We start from the raw sequence: 2252 nt of genomic DNA on the forward strand, positions 1-2252 counted from the left end.
AGAGACAGAGAGATAGATAGATAGATAGATAGATAAAGAGAGAGAGAGAGAGAGAGAGAGAGAGAGAGAGAGAGAGAGAGAGAGAGAGAGAGAGAGGGTGAGAGGGAGAGAAAGGAGGGGGTGGAAGGGAGAGAGGGAGGGAGGAGGAGACAGAATAACGCAAAAACAAAAAACTGATTTGAAGAAAATACTGTGGTGCACAAAAAGGAAAAAAATAATACGTAGATCTAGATACGTTTTTTAAATAAAATTATCAAACAAGCTAAACGAAAATGCAATATGTTTTCAAATATTATTATCTCAATCAGTGACTGGCAGGATAGCAAAGTTGCGACAGCAGAAAAATATAAGTAATGAAATAATAAATTCGACCAAACCCCAACAGAAATGATGATGATGACGATGATGATGATGATGATGATGATGATGATGATGATGATGATGATGATGATGATAATAATAATAGTAATAATAGATAGCATTTGTATAGCGCATATCCCCGCTCAACAGCAGGCTCTATGCGCTTTACACTATATTATTACCCCAGCAGACCATAGATCACTCCGAAACATTCTCAGCTTCCCGGGAAGCATACAGTGCGAGCAGCCGATTAAGCGCTCAAACACTAACAAACTGACAAGATCTTTCGCTGTCTATAGCCGGGTACCCATTCCCACCTGGGTGAAGTGAGGAAAATTCGTGTAAAGTGCCTTTCCCAAGGACACAACGTCGGGCCCCTGACGGGATTCGAACCCACGACCTTACGGTTGCGAGTCCGAGAGCCTAACCACTAGGCCACCTATGTCGTTATCTTTCATTATACTCGTTCTGTTCCTATGTCTGGATGAAAATAGTCTGTGTGTGTGTGTGTATGTGTGTGTGTGTGTGTGTGTGTGTGTGTGTGTGTGTGTGTGTGTATGTGTGTGTGTGCATTAATGTATATTGCATGAGAAGAAAGGAAGTAGTAAGAAAGGTTTTTGAAAAATGGGTATTCCAATGTAAAGCGCATTGATGATGATGATGATGATGATGATAGAAAGTATTATGAAATAGAAAGTTTAGTGCTAATGTAATTTGAAAGACTTAATGGATAAACACTGGAATAAAATGTTAGCAACACAAGAGCTCAACTTTTCAAATATGTGATGTAACAATGAGCAACACCAATAGGAACAACAGCAACAAAGTGGACAACACGAGGAGCACCCTAGATTACAGTAACTCCGAACGATCCATCCGATTCTTCTTTTGCGTTCTCCTTCTAGATTTCAGGAGTAGTCGACAACTGGTTCTTTGACCAGCGGTGAAACTGATTTTTACGTTGAGACTGATTTTCCTATTTAGCAGGACTCCTTTTATTTTTTAACTTGTAGTAGAGGGTTTTACGGCGCTCGCAACTGCACAAGGTCATATGAGCGCCAAGGGGTGGGTGTCAACAGAGAAGTCTTTACAGGGAATCGGACTTACTCTGCTCAACTCTCAAGCTTCAACAGCACAAGGTCTGCTTCGACTATCAGGGCACCCCGGAAATAGCAGGTCACAAGAGTGTGACAAACATACAAAAGAAGTAGAGGAAAATGACGATAGTAAGGATTGGGAAAGAAAAAGCAGCAGTTCCCTGTTGTAGATCAGGCACAGTTATGAGCGTGACATGATGAATCAGCCCATTTACAATTCTTCTATGCTTGAATGAGAAATGCCACCTTTGGGAATGGCCTAAGGACACTACAGTCAGTGGCACTGCCGCCGGGGAAGCAGGACTCCTTGCTTTCAGGCAACCAAATTCCGATTTCGAAGGTTCTCTATATGTTTTTATACCGACAAGACTATTTTCAGTTTTGGTAGGAATTTTGCTCCAGTGGCAGCTGAAAAGCCCACTCTTATCGATTTTAAGACCACCAAGGGTTCTTTAAGCAACTTGCGCACGGGACCTTCGAGATTTCCTCCCCTTATCCGAGAAAGCAAAGTGTTATATCCGACCTGACCTAAGATCAGGGAAGTGGATGAAAGACAGCAGTACGAAGGATCAAGAGGTAACAGTAGAAAGAGTCCGGAGTAAAAGACAGAGGAGCCCAGAGGAGAGAGTAGAAAGTAGAGATGAAAGCAAATTTTTAATGACAGAACATGGTCAGGAAAAAAGGAAAGGAGGTAAAAGGAAAACATTTTAAAGGGAAAATGTTTCGTCCCCTGTCAGGTTTCGAACCCGGACCTATTGAATGAAAGGCAAACACAATTCTTCTAAACTACGAGAG

Source organism: Aplysia californica, unplaced genomic scaffold (assembly GCF_000002075.1).
Source record: "Aplysia californica isolate F4 #8 unplaced genomic scaffold, AplCal3.0 scaffold00008, whole genome shotgun sequence".
NCBI classification, from domain to species: domain Eukaryota; kingdom Metazoa; phylum Mollusca; class Gastropoda; order Aplysiida; family Aplysiidae; genus Aplysia; species Aplysia californica.